The sequence below is a fragment of the Patagioenas fasciata genome, chromosome 11 (assembly GCF_037038585.1).
Source record: "Patagioenas fasciata isolate bPatFas1 chromosome 11, bPatFas1.hap1, whole genome shotgun sequence".
Classification (NCBI taxonomy): Eukaryota; Metazoa; Chordata; class Aves; order Columbiformes; family Columbidae; genus Patagioenas; species Patagioenas fasciata.
The window spans coordinates 21,815,082-21,838,773 of NC_092530.1; the positions used below are offsets into that span (position 1 = coordinate 21,815,082).

Below are 23,692 nucleotides of genomic sequence, written 5' to 3' on the forward strand. Positions count from 1 at the left end.
ATGGGAGGAAAAATGCCTGTGAGCGCTGGTGATGCCTCCTCAGGTGCCTCTCTGCATCCACTGCTTCCTCCCAGGGCTTTGGGGACACTGGGGAGCAGTGGCGAGGCTCTGGGGAATTAGTTAATCAGGTTTAACTCACTTCACCTAACACTGGAAAAATGGCACGCACAAGCATATGTGAAATTATCTATATAGTTATGTATGTACACATATATAAAGTCTGAAGACTTTTTGTGAATAGAGATCTTGGAGGGTAAATACAGGACTGAAACCCAAGAATCTTAATTTTGCCTCAAATTTTGGCTATACTGTTTCTATAGAGACCAAAAGGAAGCTTTGGCTCCCCCACTCAGCTATTAAAGTTTAGTGCATTGAAAACTGTCTTCATGCTGTGATACCCTTTCACAGAGTAGAATAGGGTCTGAGCTAATCCATGAAAGTTGTCATGCTATGAACTAGTAGTCAAGCTTTTTCCTTTCAATTGAGTCTAAAACTATACTGTACTTCACACTTGATTGGCCCTTCAGATGGCAGGACTCAATATCCCTGCTGGAAATAAGCTCGTCTTCACACAGTGATGTTGAACGTGGAAAGATCTTGTTTCTGTGGCATAATTACTAGTGCCGCAATGTGAAAGTCGTCAGGATGAGATTTTTTTCTTTCTTTGTCTAATTAATATATATCAAACTTTGCTTTCTTTTTCTTAAAGCATGCTTGGTGAGGTTTGGGTGTGATGCTAATGTGAGCAGCACATGGTCCACTGAGAACCTGGACCTGAGCAAAGGCTCCTGCTCACTTGGGAGCTTTTCTCTCCTCAATGTCGCATGCACAAATATAGCAGGGCAAAGTTATCATCCGCACGCCAGCCTCAGCCTTCCCCCATTGCACGTACTGTAGCAAAGGTAATGAATGGGTTTTACAAATATTTGTCTTTCTTCTTTTTAATTTTTTTTTCCTCCCATCTATCAAGATAACTGTATAAAGCAGGATTTTGTGCTGGGGCAATACTCCTGATGGAAATCAGCCCCTTCTTTTGACCTTATTTGTTACTTGTGCGTGTTCACAGGGGTTAAATCGGTAGCAGGGACAGTGGACTGTCACTATATGTGGAGCAGCTGTGTGAATCTTGATTAAGACTTCAGCAGTGAAAAGTTACTGTATTTTTACAATTAAATTTTTAAATGGGGAAAAATGCCTTGAACTGAGTAGACCAAAAGGGGGCACCAAGGTATTAAAAAGAAAAAAAAAATAGTGGTGCTGGTTTTGGTAGTTTACGTATAGAAATTGCGATGGTTTATACTGTTGCTTTCTCACTTAGCGTAGTTATTAAACAACAACAACAACAATCTCCTCAAAGTTCGTGCAAATCTCCAGTATTTTCACTGGGCTGGTGTGACACTTTGGTTCAGCTGGGGAGGCTGCTTTGGGGATTTGTTTTGGTCTTTTGTTTGTTAACCTTCATCAGTTAAATTTTTGTAAGATTTTGAGAGTTTTTGAAATGTTGAGGTTGGTTCTGTGGACTTTCTTAATTCAGGAGTGACGCTTTAGAGAATAAGCAGCAGTTTAATTTAATGATATTAATCTCACAGCACTGTCTGCCTTTTCTGCAGCATTCGCTATTGCCTCTGCCACCACTTTTAAAGACAGATTGAATTTTCCTTTTGGCTGCATTTACCCCCTTTCTGGGTGTAATAGGATTTCTCCATAGCTGGGATGAAATGGCACAGGTAGGGACAGCGTTAGCCCCCTCTCTCCATTCGGGAAAGCAGCTTTAATTACAAACAGCCTCATTCATGCATCTCTCAGCCCAGCGTCGTGCTCGGGACAAGGCACAGGCATTGGAAAGAAATCCGCCCTGTGACTAACATGACGTCGAAGTTTCTCTTCTCCCACCGCTGCGGGAAAGGGATGAAAGAGCAGAACAAACATATATTTCACCCATTTTCCAGCCCCATCCTATAGACAGATTTGGTTAAAAGCCTACTCGGTGTGAATGGCTGCAGTGTAGGAAGGGCGCAAAGCAATTGTGTTCTTCAGTCTGGGAGTTTTTTCCTTCTCGGTTTTATGGTGCACAGTGCATGTTTATAATCTTTTATTATATTTTTTTTACAAGTATCTAGCATGTAAAATGCCAGTTGGATGATTATAGCTATTTTGTAATCGCAAGTTTTTATTTGTGCCTTTGTAGCTCTGCTTGTACAAAGTCCTTTCGTAAAATTGTCAGCTTCAATTGTTTTTCACACCAAATCAGAACAAGTTTGTTTTCCTTATTTTATGAAGCCACCCTTATTGGTTTTTAAATTATAATTCAGAAATGAAAGATGAGATGTTTTCAAGTACTGAATATAATGTTTTATAGTTTAATTTGTACTGAGACCTAAGCCTTATTTTTAGTTTTGTTATGTTACCTAATTTATTGGGTCGTATATTACATAATGCAAGGCAACTGAATAGCTGAGATTACATTAATAATTTTGATACATGTGGCTAATTAGTTTCTATTTTCTATGGATCTAAATTTTTTAAAAAAATCAATGTATCTGTTTAAAATTTCAGCAATAATGTTAAATGCAGCAGGTACCTAAATAAAACTATTCATACAAAATTGTGGAATTTACTTTTAAAATATAATTGACTTGATATTAAAAAAATAAAATACTATCCATTTGGAATCTCACAAAAGGATACAGTTGCCTTATCTGCCCACCATTTACTAACAGCACCTTCGAATCTGCAGGGCACGAACCTTGTTTATTTGATGGTTTAAGAAACTACATTTTGATCCCACCAGCTGCCTTGCAAGAAATGAGAAATTGTTGCTGTTTTGGTTGTGAGTGCTTTATGAGAAAGTGTGCAAAGAAGAAGAGACACTTAAAATACCATAAAGTAGTCAGAGTAATTTAGCTGAAGACGACATTTGTTGGATATCCAATTTTCATCTTCCAGTTTTGTAGCAGTTTTAAATTACTTCACGCTTGGAGTCTGTATTACTACACCATGCTAATTTATCTTTTTCAGATAACTTGTTCAAAATAGTTTCCGGATTTAAACAGTTTCCTTCTGTTTCTGCAATTTACTTCGAAAAATAACCACTAAAAAAACCTAGACTTCAGCTATTCTTTTGATACAATCAATAATAATAATAAAAATAATCCTCCTATTGAAAGCAGTAAAATATTGTTCCTTTGCCTTCTGCTGTGCTGTTTGGCTGATCATAAATCAGTACAGCTCTGATTGGGTTTTAAAGGTCCGTCATAATTTATTAAACCGGTTAACAAAAATGTGTAGATAAAGAAAATCCGTTCAAATATGAACATGAACCTCTTCAATCACTATTCACAGAAAGCTGATTTATCACCTTAATTTATCACCTTAAATTCCCTTTTTGCGATGAATAGTGTTTTACTCTGGAATAGAATTGCAATCTGAATTCTTTTTTTTTTAAGGAATCAGAGGGAGGCAGCAAAAAGAAAGATAAATAGGAAACATTCTGTATCATGCTATACTTGCAAAATAAGGTTTTCTTTCTTCATTTCAGGGGCAAGGAGGTAAACATTACCTCTTTTGCTCCAATGTAACTTGGATTAATCGAAAGTGTAAACGTATAAAATGTGCAGGTAGAATTTGAAATCAGATTTCCCCCCCCTTGATTTGCAATTATAACCTATGGAAAAAAAAGTTTTAACATTGGCTATTAGAAATGCCTCTGATTTTATTTTTCCTTATCCTGTGTGTGTGTGTGCTTTATAAGGGACGGGAGGACAAGTCCTCCTCCTTCGGATGCTGCGCTGTGGATGGAGTTGTCACCCGAATTTCTGTTGCTTGTAGCACGAAGGAGGGGAAAAAAATCTGCCTTCGTGCTACTCTGCTGGTTTTGCCATTTCACTGAATCCCCCTTCACTCCAGATGGACGCACTAGCAGATGAATTTGCTGCTGATTTCCAGTGCGCTCTGCATGAACGGGAGCAGTTTTTTTGTTGTGTTAAAAAGCAAACCAAGAAGCGAAAAGCCAAGCAAACCATTTCCAGCTCCCTGTTTGGTTGAATGCTGAGGGCACAAGTTTTCTGTGCCCGTGGGTGTGTGTTGAGAAGCTGTGAAGCCTGTAAGAGCTGGCAAAGCGCATCATTAGAGTAGTAATCCAGCTGTATTTTAATTTTCAGGGTACAGCAGAGCACTTTCTTGCCCTGTCTCTCTCTCCGTCTCCCTCCCTAACGTCAGTGCAGAAAGGAAACTTAATCTCTGCAGTGACCCTGCTTCTGTTCTTCAGCTCATAAAAACTAAAAAAAGTCAAGCCAGAGATTCCTAAATATTGGCAGATCCTCTAAATTACCCCATAGCAGCGACAGAATAACACCTTCCAGGGAGCAGATTTTTGCCTGGACTCTGAGTTTTCTTCCCTTTTGTGAGTTTAAGCGACACACTCAGTACCAGTTCAGGGTATTCGTATGTACAGTATTTGATCTATAACAAATTGTTTTATTATGCACAACGACTGGGGATAATTGGGATGGAATACAAATTTTTAAATGAATTCCAGGGCGCTGGATGCTTCATTACCTACGCATAGAGGAAATCGTCTGTATTTCTGGCTGCAGAAGCAGAAACACAATCTAATCAATGCATTTAGAAATAAAATCCTAATGTCTCATTCCAAAGCAGGCAAATTAAATGCCCAAAAGAGGAACAGTTTTAATATTGCCACGTAGGATTAGAGACTCAAATGTTAGGTAGATATGGTATATTGTTTTGCTTACCACTGATTAACCTAATATTGATAGGGAATAAGGGAAGAAATGAGTTCTATGAAGCTAGTTAGGACAGAAGCCTCAAATGCAAGCTGCATTTGGTGGTTTTATAAAAATGTGCAAAGAAGAAAAAAACATCATTCCTTTCTGCTCCTTGCTTTGACACTGCCTAAATTAAATGCAGAGTTGCGTTGGCTTTGCACGTTGTTTTTTGCTCGTTTGACATTTAATACTCTTGTATCAGGACCGCTCATCTTAGCTGCGATACTGAAGGGGGAAAAAAAAATACCCAATTTAGACCAAATGTGAGAAGGACTCGCTGAAGCCAATATCTGTGCAAACTGCTGAGCAGGGAGGGAGTTTGCGGGGGCTGTAAAATGCAGATTGTCCCCAGTATGTGGCTGGGGAGAGGATGGGGAGCGCTGCTGCCAGCGCGGCGATGGGACCTGAGCAGCTCTCCGGCACCGCTCCCTGCAGCCGCGCAGGCTCTGCTTTCCGCAATCACTGCTTCCTAATGCAGGCGGACACAACACACTTTCTCCATAAAACTCTCGTTAATCTAGTGGACAAAGTATATTTTGAAAGTTGATTGTAAACAACGCGGTTCGCTGGGCTTTTTACTGGTACTACTGCTGCAAGGCTAGTACGTTCAATAAATGTCGTGTTATTGTAAGTCTGAAGTTCCCCCCCCCAAAAAAAAAGAGAGGGGGTGTGTGGGGTGGGTGTTTAGTTGCAATCTGTAATTAAATCCAGCGGGAAGTATTTCCTGAATGGCAGAGACCTTTCACACTCTGTTACCTAATTTTTTACAGGTGATTTACCCCCCCACCTTTTTTTGGTGGGGGCACTGGGAGGTGGTAGTCATAGCAAAACTGCTTGGATTTCAGAGCAAGAAAATGCCCTCTGCCATCTCATAGCGAAACTGGTAAATGTGATGGCTAGTCCTCAGAGCAAGAAAAGGCAATTTCACATTTACTTTTTCCTCCCCAAGAAGTAAAATGTGATTGAATGGGCTGGAAGATTATTATTAAAAAAAAAAAAAAAGAAAAACAACAACAAACCAAACACGTCTTTTGGTTGAAAAAGAGCTCGATGCAACACTGTATTTTCCCCTTTTGTGTCAGAAATTATGAAGGGCTGTGTGGCGAAGCGGCTGCTCCCTTGTAGATGCTCCCCCTTGCCTCCATTTCCCCACCATTGGGTATCCCTAGCCCAATGGGCCTGGGGGGGCTCTGCCCTAACCAGAGGCTCTCGCCCCGTGATGGTGACCATGTAAACCTACACACCAGCACAATGGGGAGCAGCCCATGCACAAGACGGCCTTTTCTCTCCCGAGGAAGAGTCCGCCTCTCCTCTCCAACCTGCTTTGCTGGAAAAAAAGGGCTTTCCCAGGCGAAATAACTTACTTACATTGGGAGGAGCCTTTTGTGGCTGGGCTCTCGTATTGTTCTTTGAAAAAGTGGCCCTTTTTCCCTGCTCCCCAAAGAGTAAAGCGATGCAAAGAAATACGAATGGCACAGTGATGAGTCGGGCTGTTACACACAGGTCTGATTTGATAGACGAGATCAGTTCCTATAGTATAAATCTGCTCTGGTTTCCTTCTGAGCTTTGTGCTGAGATTCCTATCCTGTGTTTTGATAATATCTTGTGAAAACTGAGTGACTTGAGAGTCAGTTAAAACTATATTTCTTCCAGGCAAATAAATGTATAAATGCTCCCCAAACGCACTTGCAAGCAGAAATGTCAGCTGACATTCTCCAGATATTTTGATGTGGCTGAAATAACATTTTGCATTAACAAAGATAGAAATTTAAAGAAATGACTTGGTGCAGACGCCTTCAAAATGGTAGATAAAAATACAGCAAAATGTCCTTACTGTTGGCAGAAAAGGTCGCTTTAATTTTAAAACATCTAAGTAAAAACAGTGGTTGTGCTCATTTTAATGATGTTCATGGCCCCTTGGCAGCATCACTTGTGCCAAAGCTTCACTGACAGACCTTTTGAGATCTTAGTTGCCCCAAATGCTGTTCCTCTTGTTTTATGTTGGCCACCCAAACCCCTTTGCTCCCTGCCCTGAGTGCCTTAAAGAAAACTTGGGAGCAAAGCTACCTCTTTGAAGTCAACAGCTGCTGGGGAAACCAAGTCACATGTTCTTTTCATTACAAATGGTGCAGAAATTCTCTCTTGGCTCAACACCAGCGTTACCACTCCCTCCATGGCTGCGTCTATGGATGGTGCTGCTAAAACAGGACCGGGGTGAACTGGTGTTCATCACTTCCTGTGTGGAAACTGTAAGAACTGCTGCTCTGGTATTGCTGTAGCTAAGTTGGTGAGTAGGTTTGCCCCTTGAGATGCTGGTGAGTCCTGGAGCTTTGTAAGATCATGGGAGGAATAGGATGTCAGTGCCTGGCAAAGGAACTGCTTCATATTGACCAGTGCACGAGTGAAGGGACCACTCTTTCACACCAATCATGGCATTTGTGGGTGTGCAGGAGGAGCTCAGGGGGTGCTGTCGTGGTGGGACAGGGACAGACACCACCTCTCCTGTTCCTGCAGCTATGGGATGGTTACTGCGGTGTGCAGGAGTGAAACTCGTAGTATGTGTCACATCAAGGAGTTATTCTGCATGTGTCTCACCATCTGCTTCACCGTGGTCATTTGATTTCTGGAGGGTTGTGGATATGTCAAAGCTATTGTGTGTTTATTTTGCACCATGAGTGGCCTGTGCCCAGCAGAAGGCTTTGCCTGTACCTTGGGTTGAAGATCGGTTGATAACAAACACTATTGGTGCTGTATGCATGGAAACAAATCGTGGTCATGATGATCTAATGAAGGTGGCTTGTCTGGACTTTAACCACAGTTTGGCTACATAGTGTTTCCTTCTGGTTGCCCAAAATGCAGCAGCTTCCTCCCAGTTTCCTCAGTGACTACAAACCAGATTGCCCACTCTCCAGGGAGCAGCCGAGCTCTTTGTTGTAAATGCTGAGCTCAAACAACCCAACTAACGAATATAGTACTGGAAAAGACAGTAAAGCAGGTCGGGTACTTTGCTATTATCTCTTCTCGACACAAAGTGGAAGTACCTCGTCTACACCAAACCTCGCTCATTTACACTTTGCTTATCTACAAATTCCATAACTTACATACACAAAACAGTGATTTTTCCACATTTATTAGCACTGATTAATAGCAGAACACTACAGCAAGCCCTCCTATTACTCCAACTTCATTACTTCTACAAAGTAAACTACAGCCCACTTACCCAAAGATGTTTTGCTCAGAAAAATTATTGATGATTAAAACCAAGCTACACTTGTCAAAATGAATTACCTGAGTACATTTTGAGAGGCAGCAGCCTTCCTCTTTACAGCGGTTGCCTGCCTTGCTAATTTGCACTGCATTGGAGTCTTGCGGTGGGACGGTGGCGCTGGTGGAAGCCACACGATGCCACGTGGCAGCTTGCTGGGACAGGAGGAGTTTGTGGAAGCGATTTGGATTCTCTTGTGTTTCCTCATATGTTATCGATATTACATCAGCTGTGGGTATAATCAAACTTTGTCAATAGAGGAGGGTACTTCATTCATTGGTTTGCAGAGCTCAGGTCCCCTGGGGTTGTCTCCAACCCATGTGGTGTCCCCGGCTGCCGGCTGCTGCGTGTGGATGTAGGAGTCAGCTGAGAGCTGGATGGAGATGCTGGGAGCCGGATGGAGATGCAAGGAGCTCCCTGTTGGCTGCAAGATGAGGTGGCACAGAAGTGCATTTATTTTCATTAGTGGTGTGGAATGAATTATGCTAGTGAATTTGCTCCAGATCTTCCTCTTTCAGAGGACAATACATAAAAAAATGGTGCAGAGTGCCGAAATGTTCTACTTTTCCTCCCAGGGGAGACCTTGGCAGTGGTAGGAGATGAGATGCAACGTGGCAAATGCCTTCTGCTCTCTTGTTTGATGGGGCAGAGGAGAAAGCCTCCCACACTGCTGCTTGGTGGCACCAGTCTGTAGGAAAAAATATTGAGGTTTCTAGTGAAAACACCTCAGTGCTAGGGCAGGAAGGAGGTCTGAGCAACAGTGTGCTGCTCCTCTGCCCATCATGGTGCTGGGGCCACCGCCTGTGCAAGGACCAGTGGGGACAAGAGCCCCTTCCAGCCTGCTGGGCTCTGTCCCGGCAGGAAAAGGGCTGTGGTGAGCTCTAGCACATGTGGTCCAGCTGTTTCACGGGCTCAGCAAGGGACTTTTGGTGGTGCTAGTCGTTGTTGTGAGTTTCTGGAGTGGCTGAGGAGGTTGCTGATGGTAGCCAGTGTGGCCCTGTAAAGGTCTCACTAGAGCAAAATAGTGTTGTGGGTTTGTTCCTGCTACACCTAGTGACTGTAAGCGGTTTCTCTTGGTAAGATAAGGCTAGTAAATATTTGACCCAAAGGCAGTACTGGGAGCACAGTTCTCTAACATGAGGCTTGGTGTCATGGTGCAGATGCCACTTGTGTCTGGGGATGGTATGAGCAGATACCAAGGAGTTGCATCCTGGGGAGAAGCAGAAAGCAGCTGGAGACAGCTCATGGGAGTCAACACAGGGACATGGGGACACTGTGTGGAGAACTGTGTTTGGTGACATTCCTCGGTTCCTGTTGTGGATGTAACCAGTTCACTCACTTCAACTGATATGGAATAGTCGCCCCATACCTGAGAATGTGTCACTTTTCAGCTACAGTAGTGACTCATCGAGGTGCTTTTGAGTGAGCACTCATTTTGATCCCCAGACAATACGGAGATGGGTGTGAAAAGGACCTGTTTCTTAACTGTCAGCATTGGGGTGTTCACAGCAATATCTGGGGACAATATTATAGGCAAAGCAGAACTTTCCACACCAAGCTGCTTTTTTGGATTAATGCAAAGGAAGATGAATTAACACCCAGAGGTATTAATTGTACTTTCAATGGCTTTTCTTTGACACAAGCTGAAAGCACAGAGTATCTCATAACCCAAACTGGGCAGGCAGGAAAGAGGGGGAAAATCTGAAATATCTTCTGACACTTAAAATTCAAAGTGGTGGTGAAGGAGAAAGAAGATAAAAATCACCACTGCCTCAACTGAAGGAATCGGAAAGGGTGCAGGCAGAGAGATTTTTTGTCATTTCTGCTTTGTGTGTGGAACTGGTAAAACACTACGAAAGGCTGCTGTGGGATAGCAGCAGGCTCGATAAATGGAGCTTGGCTTTCTGCTGTGGATTAGATCCTTGCCCAAAATGCTGTTCCTCATTATCAGGCTCGCAGTAGGTGAGGGGCTATTTTCCAACCACCCTAGAAATTTGCTGTTGGGGTTGACGGCGTTTCTGTGAGAAAAGAGTCTGTCGCAGGCAGTGAGTCCTTGGCCGTGGGCTCTCGGGGGACCCCATGGTGGGAAATCATGGGGGTTCACGTCTTGACTTGGTTATGGTGACTCTTTTGGCCTGACTTCCCTCTCTGGAGTGGTGGTGTGAAACCTTGGAGAGCAGGATTAGAAGCCTCTTGTTCCCTTGTGGAGAGGCTCCTCCAGAGGGGCATCCCAGGCAGATGGGATTTGGCAGCCTCCCTGTTGCTGCAAAGTGCTGCAGACCTCAAGAATTTCAAATTTCCTGTCTTGGTGTAGGGCACCTATCAAAAAGATGGGCGTACTAACTGTAAATACAAAGAAACAACAAATTGCAAGTGTTTAGAGGAAAAAATATTTTATCAGGCAAAATTAAGCCCTCTAAAAATAAAAAAAGCAAATGGTGTGAAAGGAGTAGATGTAATGCAATAGCTTAATTGATAAATTAACTCGAATTGGTGGAGATGTGACTGCTGCTCTCTGGATTGAAAACTGGCTGGAGGAATGTAAACAAAAGAGAACGAGAAACAGGGTTTGGCTGTGGGGAGGCTCTGCATTGCTGCAGCCCCGCTGACGGTGTATCCCCTCTGAGCAGCACCCCGATGGCGGTACAGGATGGCAGGGTACCCCATCAGCAGTTGCCAAATATTTGAAAAAGACTGAGACAGTATAGAAATCGGTATGAAAGCCACGTTCTGGGGAAAATCCTGGTTAATGCAGGAAAGAAAACCAGTCCTTCATGTGTGCGCTTTGCAGGAGGGAGGCAGGAGAGGAGATAGCAGCCTTTGGGAGCCACAGACAGGACTCAGAAGTATAAGCTGATGTTGAGTGCAAGCGTGAGGGGTGGACAGAGCCCTCCTGAAATACCCACCCAGGTGAACCAGACAGCCGGCCACATCGGGACCCGGCCTCTTGGCAAGGCAGGATTTCACTGCAATGCCAGTCATGCCCATGGACCACCACATCAAACAGACCCTCTTTTTCTTTCTTTCACCCCCTCTCAAACACCAGTTAACTATTGGAACCAGATGCTTTTTTTGTTTCCCCAGGAATTTCCAAGTGGGGAAGTCCAGGTTACCTTGCTGCACTCAGAGGGGTGACGGTCTCCCTCTGAATTTTGCTTTTTCAAACGTATGGAAATGCAGCCTTTTTGCTGGTTATGAGCGAGGTTTGCCAGGAATGCTGTTAGAAGTGCTTAGCAGACACTTGTTGTTGAGTAGAGCTGGGCTTTCTTTGGCGGGTGCCTTACAAACTTCGCCCACTGTATTTAACGAGACATTGCAGATTGGTCACCGGATTAATTCCACGTTCCGCTTTGTGTACATTAGTAGCTTTTTTTTCTTTAATCATGTTGAATGTGTGTGTTTTCCTTTTTTTTTTTTAAGAAAAAAAAATAACGTTTATTTTATTTAGAGCCGTTTTGAAGTGATAGACACCTTTCTAGGTAGTGGCTTCTTACAACATATAAGCCCATTTATCAAAGGCAGGATTTGCTGCTGTTGTTTTTCTATTAGGGAGGAATTACACTAAGCCTGTAGCAGACATTTTGTGTTACCATGGCAGCCCATATTTCCTACAGGGTTGTGACCTCTAATGACTACAGTGGAAAGCTAGAAAAAATGGGGACTCTTTGAAGATTAGTAAATAAATGCATACTTATGCAAACTATCCTAGAGATGGCTAAACTATAGAGAGGGAATGGCACGATTCCGAATGCTGAGTAAATGGCTCTATGTAAATACCTGTGTGTTTTTTTTTAAAATCACCTTTCATTTCACCATGCTTTTAAAAGACTGGGTTTTTTTCCCCATCAAAGTGGTACACCAAACACATTTTCTGCATAGGGCCTGTATTATTTTTCATGTAATGAAACAGAAATACAGAGTTCAGAATTTCAGCAAAAGATGTTTCTTACCACCTTAATCATTCTTTTTTTATAGCCTTTTCAAATATTATTGCCATCATGATTGAATTTTCAGTGTTCTTTTAGTTCATCATTGCTAGATAAAATAAGGCAGCAGAATGTACTGAACTTTTAAACAGACATCTCAGTGGGAGCTGTCTTTATTCTTTTAAAATAGCGTAGTAAAAAAAAAGTCTCTGTTTTTAAAAAGAACAGATTGATTTTTACGTATGGAATTTAGTAAAAAGGAAAAATTGCACCTATCGAGTAGTACACAGTACTTGTTTTGGACCATTAAAATACCTACAAAGGTATTTTATAGGATTTGTTTGTGAATTTTAAATGATCCCGCATTGTACTCTGCAGTGATCTCCTAAATTGTATAAAGCCTCAGCAGACATGCTGGTACCCTGTGCATCTTCAGTTAATGACCCTTTTCATGTAAGCACAGCTGTTGCAATGTAAAAAAAAAATAAATTAGCAAAATGTGCCTCTTCTCCCTGCGTCTTCCCTTCACTTTTCTGTGGATTTCAGCATTTTTTCTCTTCAAGTCAGTAACTTTCCAGACTCCTACAGCCCAGATACGTGGTATGAAACTCTCCCATCGATGTTGTCAGCAGAAAAGGAGCAGATCAAGGTCTTACAAAACAAAACCAGCATTGGCCATATCCTGAATATCTTCCTCTCGTGTCAGAAATACTGGGGTCAAGACAATGCTACTGCTCCTTATCGTAGAGGTTGTTTTAACCTTTCTCTTTTCTTTTAGAGAATAAAGCGAGACCCTTTGCAGGTAAGCCCACAGCACTGGCTTCCAGGGAGAGCACCGGAGTCCCTTGTGTTGCAGCCACATCTAATGAGGGTTGCAAGGCTGCCAAACAGATGTGGATCCCCCCACCACAGGGTGGGATGTGTTGGGGATACATCACCCCAGAGCTGAATCTACCTGCCGTGGGAAGTCCTCTTTCTGTGGAAATCATGGGGGCTCGAGGACACCAGGATGGGCTGGGGAGTGGCTTTGCTGCGCCTTGGAAGGCACAAACACAATATCTACAGGGTATTCCCTGTTTCCTGCAGACTCCCGGACATGTTGGGTGCCCACATAGGATGGGAAAGCCTGGATGGTTTTGTGATCCACCCTTGCATCAGTAGTGAAAATCAATGAGGTTTTGGCATGGCTGCTAGGTAGGGGCAAGTGCAATACTCTTGTGCTGGCTGCTCATACCTGTTACGTTATCCTAAAGGTTGTTCTCCTGGGAAGCACTCAGATAAGTTGCTGTTATTTCTAGCTTCAGCAGCAGTATGAGGTGCATTGCGGATCCTCGAGGCAGCATAGCTTAGGGGATCACAGAAACCATGCTGCAAGGTGTGTGGTGTGGACAATTCCTGTGCTCTCTGGTGCATGGGAAAATGGGGGAGACTGGAGGCAGATGGAGATAAAGCATCAGTTTTGGTGTTGGCTTTTATTTCTTTGCATGTGATTTTGCTTCTTGACAACTGTTCTGGCAATACAAACTTAGAGGCTTTTTCTAGGGATGTGGGACATCAGATACTTTCTGGGCTGGTTCATGACACCAATCACTTATCTTATTAATCTTTTTGGAATTGGGAAATCTAGTTTAAAATGAGAGGCTACTGATGTAACCAATCCCACTTTTCTCACGCAGCTTCATGCGCTTATGAGCCAGGCAATTTTATGTTTTTCTTTCTTTAGCTCTTGGTAGCTTTGAGTTTTCTGTTGACAGTGATCTGAAAAGGGTGTCCTGAGGAAGTGCCCTCTTCGCGGGCTCCTGTCACCTCTCGTGTCAGTAATAAACCACTCCATGGATCAGGGATGGGGGTGTGCGGTTCCATCTCCCAGACTCCTGCCCTCCTCACCCCTGCACAGTCCTGCTCCTTTCATTCTCTGCATGGCTCCTAAAGCTTTTGGTAGCATCTGGAGTTCTTCCAACATGAAGGTTTGCTTGCTAAGCAGCCTCACCTAAGGTGTGGGATATGCATAGATCTGCCCTTTACCTGATCCCAGGCTCTCTGGAAATCCTGCTCTTGGCTTCCTGGCCTCCCGAAAGACCTGCTCTACTTTCTAAAGCTCCCAAAAAGCCCTGAGAGAGGAGGATGAGTGCGTGGCCTCCATCTGTGAGTTGCTTGCCTCAACCGTGAAGCAACTTTATCCCCCCTCCCGTTCTTGAACGCATAGTTTCCAGCCAAAACTATTTGACAAATCTGACCCAGACTAGCTAATAGTTTCAGGGTGACCAAAACCACGTATCTGATGAATTTATGATTCAACTGAAAATTCTTGTTTTACTGAAGTCCAAACATAGAGGGGAAGTGGTGGTTAAGGCAGCAGGGAGGAAGAGAGGAAAAGAAAGCTGGTGAGGAACGCTGGAGAGGCTGAAACGGGATCCTGACATGAACTGTGGGGCTGGCAGAACTCTCTGGAAAGGGGCTCTCCCTGGCCTTCAGTTTGCACATGCTGATTGGGGGCCCCCAGGTCCTGGCTAAGGGGAGACCCATCCACTCCCTCCAGTGTTCTCAAGAAACAGCTCTCTATTTCCTTTGGTTAATGTTGTGGGGTTTTGTTTGTTTATTTTGTTTTGTTGGTTTTGTTTGGTTTTGTTTTGGGGTTTTTTTGAGGGGATTTTTCACTAGTTCTTGAAAGCAAAATATTTTCTGTCCCTGCTGATGTGGGGCCAGAGGGACACTCTGGGTACCATGAAATGGAGAGGGTGAGCTTCTGAGGAGGGAAGTGAAATGACTTTACGTCTGGTGGGGTGGAGCAGCAGTAAATCATTGCTGGTTTTGTAGTGTGGCAACTGAGCAGATCAGTCTGTGATTTCCTAGTCCCACTCCCAAGACACTATCACTTAGAGCCATTTCTGTGCCCAGCCACCCTTGGGGGTTGTCTGCAGCTCCCACCTTCGGCAGAGCTCCCTGGTTTGCCTGCTGGGCAGCTGTGGTTCACAAACACAGTGGAACTGGCAGGAGAGCAAAGCGAGGATCTTTGAGAAATGCAATGACTTCTGTATGCCTTGCCCATGACTTCTGCTAGCTGAGAGCCTGCAGACTGCAAGTTAAACAGGTGGGTTTTGGCACAGCACTGAGCTGAGCATCCACTGCTGTAGGCAACTGCGCACGTCCAAAAGACACCAAAGTTGACCCTTTTGTGTGTGGCTGGGAGAGCCTTTGGGAACCTGAATCTCTGCCTCTCTCAGAGATTGTTGCCGGCCTCCTCCAAGATAGCACCTTGGTATCACCTAACTATCAGCCAAACTGGGCAGAAAAGCCCCTTATCACACTGGAATCAAGGTGCTGTATTTCTCCCGTTGAATCTGGTTGTCATGGAGTCAGTTCCAAACAGGATTAGAAGTTCAGGTGAGGAACAGATGGGCTGATGTTTTGCAAAACTTAAATATAAAGGAAAATGGGGTAGAGTTTTAGCTCCAAACAAGGCTGCCCTGTGGCTTTTACATGTGGCTCTGTGGCAACAGAAATGAGCCCTTGGCTGCTGCTGCCATTCCTGGTCATGATCGGAGAGGTTCTGTAAGTCAGACAGTAAACTAACCACGTTCCTCAGCCCAAATTGAAACTTTTTGTTTGTTTGTTTGTTTTGTTTTGTTTTTAAAGACTGGATGTAAATGTAATATCCTTTATTGCCCAGAGTACAGAGGAGACCACAGTGCAGCTGTGACAGAGCTTTCTGCTTTCCAAAGTACTGCAGTGATTAAGGAGAGGCGAGTCTCTGAACGCCGATGGGAGTTTGGTGCTTCGCTGCCATTTCAGCCTTTGAAAATCTGTCTCTGATTTAGCCAAGTAAACTCCTGTGCCAATTATCTCGCAGAAGTTTAAAAAGCCTGTCTGAGCCACAGAAAACTCAACATATCCAGGGACTTACGCTGCTGTGAGGACAAATCCATAAATCTCTTTAAAACAAACAAACAAAGAAAATGGGATAAGAATAAGCATGAAAGCAATATATATGTGTATAATTCTATCATATATGTAAGTATATAAAATATAAGCAAATTGTACAAAACTTGCATTCCAATTACCTCCACCTAGATCTTGCAGGAAATCAGGGAGCAGTTCTGGCTGGTGATGTCCTCTTACATCCCTCATGCTGCAGCCCCCTCATAGTTTTGCATCTAACAGAAGGACCATGGCTTTTTACTTGGAGCTGGATTGCCAGAGAAGACGTGTCTTTGTGAAGGACGGAGAGATGCTCCCAAGTGAAGCGAAATATCTTCCTTGTGTTTGCCGCACTGTTTCCAGATAAAGTGCTTCAGTGGGCTGCCAGCATTGCCGTGGTCTCCTATGTTTCCACTGGTGACAAGCATTTAAAACCCCCAAACAAGAACACAATTCTTCAGAGACCAGTGTCCCCAGCTTTTTGATCCAACCATCCACACAGCCACGGCCACCCCACACACCTTTGTCCCACCCAAGTTGCTCCAGTGCTGCACCCTGTGCTGGTGGGTGCTGCTCCTGGGGGTGACTCATCTGCTCTTCCTTTTTTTCTGAGACTTACTGGTCTGTCAGGTCTCCCCAGCTGAAAATCATATACGTATGTCCAGTGTGCTTTTTATCTAGTTAACTAAACACAAATAATGCGTTCTGCCTCTTCACTTTGAAAGCTTTCAACCCTTTCTCTTTTATCTCTGCCTGCATTGTTCTTTAGCGACCTGACAGTTGAGTATTGAATGGTTTATCTTTTTTCCTTTATCCTCTACTCGTAATTTTCAGTGATTTTTTCATTGGGCATCACTTCCCTAAGTGCCTTTGTGTATTCAGAGCTAGGCAATGCTGGACACTGATATGATCTAGACTTTCGAAACAACACAGATACTTCCAGAAGGTGTTTCTTCTCTGGTGCAGTTAATTTGATCCAGTGACTTGAGATTTATCTCTAAGCCAGCTGGAGAGGAGTTTTGGAGAAATATCATCAAGTTGAAGTGACACATGCTTGCTCCCAGTCCATTTTTGGCACGTACTTTCTGCTCCTCTGGCACCAAACCCCTGTTGTGTGTCTGTGCTGCTTGGTGAGTGGGGGCAATCTCTTTGACATTTAAATTGCTTTAACAGGGCTTATTAGCTGCCAGTACCTGTGATGGGCCTGTCCCCATTCATGAATTCACCTTATGCACACTGATGTTCTGATCTACACTCCCATGCAGCCAACAAGACACTGAAGGGTGTTTCTGGAGCTCCACTTTCCACTTGGGAGTCTGGCCAAAGATGCTGATTTCCTCCCGGACCTGTGTTCATGGTTACACTGCAAACTGGTGCATTGCTCTTATTTATCCAAATGAGGATAAAGCTAAGCTTTCTGCCTTGAAATACTTGTTAATCTTACAAAATATTTTTCTTTCTCTGTTTTGGATATTTTAGTGATCTTATTTTTCTTTGTACATCTATGTAACCTGTTTCCATGACTTTTTATGCTGTGTTAGGCTTGTCGATTTGAGCAGTCATTTCTTGTCATTCGTTCTCAGTGAATAGTTGTGCTATGGTTATTGGTTTGCTGGTTAAACTATAATTTTGATGACTGCAATAGCCATTTCAAATATAGATATTGAATTTTAACTGAATTAGAAGCAATAATCAAAATAAACAGCTTTGTGAAGATCACACTTTTTTTTTCTTTCAGCCGTTTCCTAGTACAGAAGTCGTTAACACAAGTGCCGTATAGCTGCATGTCAAATGTGAACAGAAGTATTTGTAGCAATGATGCGAGTTGGAATGATGTTACGGAATTCCTGCTATGCTGGGACACTAAAATATGGTTTAAATTAAAACTGAGGCTAAGCGTATTATTTACTTGATGAGGTTTGTTCCACTTCTTCTCTTGGGATATTTAAAAGCAGGCTGCTACTTTTTTTAATTCCTCTGAGATGGCTGATGTCCTCTAAATCAAAATTACACTCTAGAGTTGAAATTCACCTTCATTTGATTGCATTTGGTCATGTAAATCACACAGTGGTCTCACTTTTGTTTCTCGAATGGCTTTGAGTTGTTTCGTGTAAATGGGAAAGGGTACAAAGAACCAAATGGGAAGTTCAGCCTCCCAAGGAGATAAGGTACAAAGAACAGGTCCCTTAGCAAATGTTGGTATTTTCCCCATTGCTGGGGCAGTGCAGCATTCCTAGAGACACTGTGAGTGCCAGAAAGGACTGGTGGTTTAAGAGTTCCTAACCTGAAGGTGGAATCTGGATTTAATTTCCTCTCCTTACAAATGTATGCAGTAACTGGGCATTTCTAAGTGCCTTGAGTAGTAAAAAGTATCACTGCATCCCTGCCTTCTTTAGCAGGGGGTTGTAAGGCTTGTACTAGACCTTCTGACTTTTCAGTCTGGTATGTAGTACAGCAGAGATGTAGGCTTGACCCAGGAGACTTCATCAGCTTTGGCTCCAAGAGTCTTAAAAGGGATGGGGTTCTTAGGGACAGAGTAAACTTTACAAATAATTTTGCATGGCCCCTCCACTGCTCAGTTGCCTTCCCGTGCAGAGGAGCAGTTTTTTTCCAGTGTACAACCGTCTTCATCTCTGGGGCTGAGTTGTTTGTGCAGGACTTCCCACATAGAGAGGGGTGGGTGTGCAGGGTGGGCCATGGGTGCAAGGACTGAAGGCAGCTGTGTGCTTTGCTGTGCACTAGTTTTGTGCAGTAGGTTAAACTCTTCTTGGCTGCTAGATCCAAGAATCTTGCTGGATTTGCTCTGATGTGCTATACTTGCAGGAAACAACTCTGGGACTTCCTGTTGTCTACTGGCCTCATGTTGTGTCCTGACAAAAATTTGAAGTGTAAAATTAGATCATATCAGCAAAAGTTGTATGCACCAGGTCCTTGCTCTGCCTAATGGAGAAGTAAGTTTTTGCCCTGGCTCTTGCCAACGTTGTGCGTATAAAAACACTGCTGGTATGAAAGCATTTCATGGGCAAGGGTGAACCAGCCTTACATTATATTTCACCTTTTTCTTAGCCCAGAAATAGTTCCAGTTTCTGCCTGCATGAAGACATTGTGCAGCAATGTTTGTGAACTTGCTGTGCTAAACATCTCCCTGCTCCACTGTGATGCTTTGTTTTGGATGGTACTGCATGTCCTCCTTCACTTTCTGGTCTCAGATCAAGCAAGGAAAAAAATATGGCTTCTTTCGAGAAAAAGGTTCAACAGGTTTGATGTGAAACCACTGGACTCTTGAAAAACAAAGTAGGAGATTTTGATCTTGCCAAATCATATGGCCTGTGGACAGAAATTATCGCCATCCTTCCTGTAGCTGTAGTTCAGAGAGAAAGCAATCCAAGTTGTAAATAAGTTAAGATCGACCTGGAGTACAAGCTGGACGTGATATATAAGGACTCATCGCTCTTGGCCAACCCTGAGCTCTGTCCGAGACTCCAAAACAGACCCGCTAGCAAAGCCTGACTGGAGATGTCAGCATGCACCCTGCTGTAGCAAACCACGGGCTTTGTGCTGCATTGATTTCAGAGATCTTGAAAGGTCACATGAGAGAGCACAAAATGCCCGGCCACTATATTGCTGGCAGGAGAAGAGCCAGGGTTTGAAGCTGAGCTCTGCTGCTCATGGCAGAAATGCGGTTCCCTAAACTGCCCCACCACCCCAAGCAAAGCAGCAGCCCCCAACCCCACGGTGCTCCTTTCCCAGGATACATTTCTTCCACCTTTCAATTATTTTTCTAAGCCTCTGATTGCTAATTATTGGTTAACAATGAAGCTTTCAGAGTAAGGTGAGAATAGTGTTTCTTTTTTATTTTGTTCTTCTCTTGCCACACACTGGTGTGCACAGCGGAGCTTGCTCCTGCCTGCACTGCTAATAGTGAAGGTGATGAACCCACACTTTGAACAATGTGGAAATGGTTTTTTGTGGAGAGCAAATCTGTACCGAAGGACAACAGGCCTGACTGCAAGTAACTTACTCTGGAACAAATTCAGAATTATCATCACTGGGACCAGGGAGAAGAAAAATAAATAGAAATCCTTTCCTGTTAAACTAGAACTTGTTTCCAGACTGGATAATTTTGCAAGGAGATATATTTGTAATTCTACCTGGAAGCCAAAGTTGAAGTTAGTATGTGTGCATCATCAAACTCAAAGCTGAAGAAGAAGGAAATGCCGAGATCAAGAAAAATTAATATCAAAGAAACATAAAGGCTACACCCAGGGGTCCTGTTCTAGGTCAGAATATTTGTTCTTTGGATGCAGGGCACGGTTGCTCTGCTGCTCTCTGCCCACAGCTCCCCAGCACACACCCTGCGCTGGGTCCCCGTGCAGAGCTCTCCCTGCTCCCATCTGGGCAGCAAGGGCAGGATAATCCAGCGCGGAGCCTCAGCACGGGCAGCGGGGTGTGTTTTGTCCAAAATATGAAAGAAAAAACGCAAGCTTTAGAACAAAGACTTTTTTTTTTCCAGGTTGACAACAACTTTTTATCAATGAATTCTACGATGCAAACTGGTTGTGGGAAGCAGGAAGACATGGACACTTGTTTTCTGGAGCACTTCATTTATTTTCCACAATGTTGTACCATTGACTGTCTTCAGCAGCTGGGACTTTCGAGTCCATAAAGGTGTTGTGTTATCTGGCTCTCCTTGACTTTCTGTGCGGAAGGAAAAACATCCTCCGGACCAGCAGAGACTGACTCACGTAATTGATTGAACACCTAGCAGCTGACCCGACAATTCCAGATAATAAGCATCCTGATCAGATGTTCTTCATGTTCTCTCAAGAGTTTGTCTACCAGAATTTTGATGATGAATCACAGACAGGGCTACAGCAACACAGAGGCCTCCCAGCAGCCCTGTCCCATTGTAGGCTCCAGAGCAGAGGAACCGAAGCTGAGACACCTTCATCTCTTCCTTAATCTGCAGGTGGGCAAAGGCTCAGCTTTGCAGGAGATGTCAAAGGTTGCAGGTCATTGCTATTGGGAGTTTCTGCCAACCCCTGCAACAAACTCCTTTCTCACCAGAGTCCCGCTTCTCTTTGTTTTTCACTGTGCTGAGGACAAGTCTTGGTGGATCACCTGGAATTATTAATCTATGAAACTAAATCTATGAAACTTTCTTCTGGACAACATGATCTCTGTTTCCTCTCTCTAGTAAATCTGAATGTGTCTTGTGGGAATCACAAAAAGGAGAATCAGAGAGCCTTGAATCTATTTTTGCATTTGTAAGCAATAGCAGAAGCAATGGTGTGTCATGGGGATGCCCAGCACTGCCTTGTTCTGCCTGAGAGTCACCCGTCTAGCTAAGGATCTCAGTTAGGAAGGGACTCTCTGGGGGATCATGAGGGACGATCATTCTGTTCTCACTGAAAAGCTGTAAGGAAGCCTTTTTTGTATCTACCAAACAATTTTCTTTATGAAGAGAGAAACTGTGGAATGAAAGCACCAGAAAAACATCAAGGCTATGGAAAACAGAATGCAAATCTGGCGGCTCTTGAGCTGCAGGTGTAGGATCTGTCTGCACAGAAGGACCCAGGGCTGAGAACCTCTCTGATGTCTCTGATGGCAGACTGAGATAACACCAGAAGTCACCATCACTCCCAGAAGTCAGGAGAACTCCACGGAGGTAATACCTTCTCCAAATTTCTTTACACCTCAGCCAAGGCAGCCTAGGGTGTGAGTCTTCTGTCATTGGGTATTTATGAGATGCTCCCTGCTCTCCCAGGTGGTCTGGCTGAGTTCAAAGGCACTGCTGCAGTTGCCTCAGTAAGGATTATTCTCAGGAGTAAATCTCCACAGGATCAGGCCCTAGGTCTGTGTGATAGCATATTTACACTTTGATTTATTTCTTTTTTAAATGCCCCCAGTTTAAGCCCGTAGGTACAAATCCTGCTTGCTAACGTTTTCTTGGCAAAATCTACCTTTGAAGAAAAACAAAACCAAACCAAACAAGCCGGCCCCACGAAACCCAACCAAACAGCACTGAAATGGGTTGCTACCACATTAAAAAGGATCACTTGGAAGGCAACATCTTCAGCCAGAGCTGACCTGAGAGCCCTACCTCTGTCCTATTATAGTGTGAGATAAAAGGCCCCATGGACAGCTGGGCTCCGACCGTGTCTGTGAAAGGTAAAAAACCCTGGGTCTGCTGGATCAAAAAGGACTTGAATCCGTGAGTGGCACACAGCCCCTAAAGCCATCCTTGCTCGTCCTTTGGTGCTGGCATTGTCACATGCAGCTCTGTGCAACTTCTTTGCTGTGTTGTTCATTCAGGGATGAAGCTCCTAGCAGGGCTGTGATGGCTTTACTGTCCCTCTGCTCCTGCACAGCAGGAACCGGCTGTCCCGAGTGCCTACTACCCCACTCCAGGGACAGTTAAGCCTAGAACTGGTATTGAGGGAAGCTGCTTTTTATGTGTGGGCAGCCACGTACAGGAGTCCAAAAGCTGAGGGGGTCCAACATGCTCCCTCCAGTCTACCGGCACGGCACGGCTCGGCCCGGCCCCCTGGGGGATGTTCGCAGTGGGAAATGCCTCTTCCCACCCCTCCGTCCCGGGCGCTGCCAGACCTGCGGGCAGCACCCGCGGGCGGCGCTCGGTAAAGCCCATCGGCACCCGCGCCACCTCCAGCCCCGCTGTGTTCCTGGGGTCGCGGGACTCCCCGTCGGGTCGGGCGCCGGCGGCCGCGGCTTCCGGCCGCTTTTCCTTTCCTCCAAACGCAGTTTTCGGGGAGCGCGTCCCGTTCGCTCCTTCTCCTCCCCTCTCCCCACGACGTGTGGCCCCCGCCGCTATTTTTGCCCCGGGAGGGCAATTATGGAAAGAACCGATTTGTAGCGATTACCGGACTCGCCGCTTTGCATATTAAGGTGGCGGGGGCGTCTGCTAATGAACGGCGCGGCGCTGGGCCCGGCCGCGGGCTCCTGCCGGGGCTGAGAGCCCGGTGGCAGCGACGGGGGGGTGGTAAAAACACCCTTGGGCTGTGAGTGCCTGCCCACCCTCCCGAGGGATCGGCTGCGGACACACACACACGAGGGAGTTTGGGCAGGGGTACCCGCAGAGGGGTGGGTGTGCTGAGTGGGCTCTTAGGTCCTGCAGATACCGCAGATCTCCTGAGGCTGCACCTCCCAGTTTTGCAGGGGATCTATTTCTGCTGTCAAAGGAGAGAAGCAGAGGTGTATGGAAGGTGCTTTGCAAGGGCCATTAATTTAGAAACATGAGTGCAGCCCAAAACAGCAAGGCACTGTTCTTTAGCCCTACAGGGAGCCCAGCACCCAAGCAAAGTGCTTGTGTTTGTAGCCAGGAGGAAAGTTCTAGTACTTATTGACAGATTTGTACAGTTCCAGGTCTCTGTACAACACCACTTTCCTGAATGTCTTTCAAAGCTTATTTCAGAAACATATCGGGTGGCCCTGCTCTCTCCATGGGTGCTGGGAATGGAGGACAAGCCCTGGGACAGTGCGCATTTCAGCAGTGAGTGTTGCTGGGTCACTGTTAAATCCCTTATCCTAAGATCTAAGATTTTGCAATGACCAAAGGGACAGTGATAAGCAGAGGTGACTCAAATGGTTGTTATTGTTATTGTCATTATTATCAAATAATAATAGAAATATTAATAATAGTGAAAATAATAAATATCAGATTGAATTTCTTATAGGAAAGTGGTATTCAGAAATCATACACAGCAAATTCCAAGTCAGCTTCCAGAAACCCTCGACTGCCCTGACAGCACCCCAGGCAGCCAGGCTGGCGGGAATTG

At 44.5% G+C, this 23,692-nt stretch overlaps 1 long non-coding RNA gene across 1 annotated transcript in view; it reads left to right on the forward strand.

Annotated features, from left to right (window-relative positions):
• The first annotated feature begins 753 nt into the window (after positions 1 to 753).
• LOC139828898 (uncharacterized) overlaps positions 754 to 23,692 on the forward strand; it is a 74,382-nt gene continuing 51,443 nt past the window's right edge. Inside the window, exon 1 of the long non-coding RNA XR_011740956.1 lies at positions 754 to 902. This is a non-coding gene — a long non-coding RNA (uncharacterized lncRNA). The remainder of the gene's footprint in view (positions 903 to 23,692) is intronic.